The sequence below is a fragment of the Mastomys coucha genome, unplaced genomic scaffold (assembly GCF_008632895.1).
Source record: "Mastomys coucha isolate ucsf_1 unplaced genomic scaffold, UCSF_Mcou_1 pScaffold14, whole genome shotgun sequence".
Taxonomy (NCBI): domain Eukaryota; kingdom Metazoa; phylum Chordata; class Mammalia; order Rodentia; family Muridae; genus Mastomys; species Mastomys coucha.
The window spans coordinates 64372775-64374037 of record NW_022196896.1 but is presented as its reverse complement, the minus strand read 5'-3'; the positions used below and the strand labels follow the sequence as shown (position 1 = coordinate 64374037).

The window sequence follows — 1263 nt, the reverse complement described above, 5'->3', positions numbered from 1 at the left end:
ACCCAATGCTCCTCACTCCTCACACTCTCTGCTGCCAGCCCACCCCCAAGCCATGCCCTCCCTCACCCAATTCAAGCCCTGCTAGCTACCCCACTGACCACCAGCTCCGCCCCCTCCCTATGCCTGTCTGTAGCATCAGCCCTTAGGATCTGTCTGATGTTGTAATCTACTGCATCTGCCCCCTTAGGGCCATTTGAGGCCCACTCTGGCTTAGTCACGTCCTCTCTGAGGCCCCACCACAGTCTTTCCAGAATCAGAAGGGCTCTTCCCTCTCTGGTCCACTGAGAAGCTGAGATTTGGTATTTGTTAAGCAAATCATTCAATGCCTCCCAAAGCTCCTACTTGCTCTGGGTAGGAGCTGCCTTAGTCAAGTTGACTTAAGACAGTTGGGGTGCACAGGCCTGAGGCTATAGAACAAAGGGGACCTACTGAGGACTCTGGGGGCAGCCAAGGAGGAGATGGCAGCAGTGGGCAGGAGCCCATTTGAAAAGCTTGGATATTGCCTACCCCATGATGGCCCTCCTGGAGGGTTTGTTGGCTTTGTTTCTTTTGGACCTGTCCTGTGTAGGCCTCCTCACTGCCACCTACTAGGTCTACTGTGGAGTTAGGCCCCACGGGGCTTTGGATCTTCTGCTGGTCTTCAGCAAGGCAAGTGCTGCTGCTAGGTAACAGGGTGGCAATTCTCCACAGGATAGATTTGGTCTCAAGAAGTTAGTCCATGGTGCCAAGTTGCGTACCTCCAGAAGTGGTTCTGGGGGGGGTTCCTTGGTCCAAGAGAAGATTGCAATCCTTTCTTGGCCATCGTCTGGTGATCCAAAAAGGCCCCTGTGCTGGCTCAGCCCTCCTGGCCATTGAGGGCTTTGCTCCATCATCTCCCCTCTCCTTGGGATGGTAGCTCTGCCACAGGCCACGGGTATGCAGCCACTCTCCTTATCTTAGATGTAAAAGGAACCAGGGGACAGGGCTAAAGGACCTCTGTGTAGTACAGTGTGCCTGCAGACTGTGGTCCACAGTGCCAAGAGCAGGCTGCCTGGTGTCAGTAACTCTGTCCATCAGGAACTACATGGTTCACTTACTCTGTATAGCAGGACGATGTCCCCTAATGAATACCTCCAATAGAGAGTCCAAGGGTGTCATGTGTCTGATTCCCTTTCTTATCCAGAAGAATTGGCAGTTGTCCTAATTTTCTTCTTTCTCTTGTTGTCTCTTTGTATGTTCATTATTGTATACTTTCTTTTGTTTTTGTTTTGTTTTTGTTTTTTT

The 1263-nt window shown here is 51.4% G+C and overlaps 1 protein-coding gene across 5 annotated transcripts in view; it reads left to right on the top strand.

Annotated features, from left to right (window-relative positions):
• Fam178b (family with sequence similarity 178 member B) overlaps positions 1-1263 on the top strand; it is a 117943-nt gene that overhangs the window by 113709 nt on the left and 2971 nt on the right. The window lies entirely within an intron of this gene.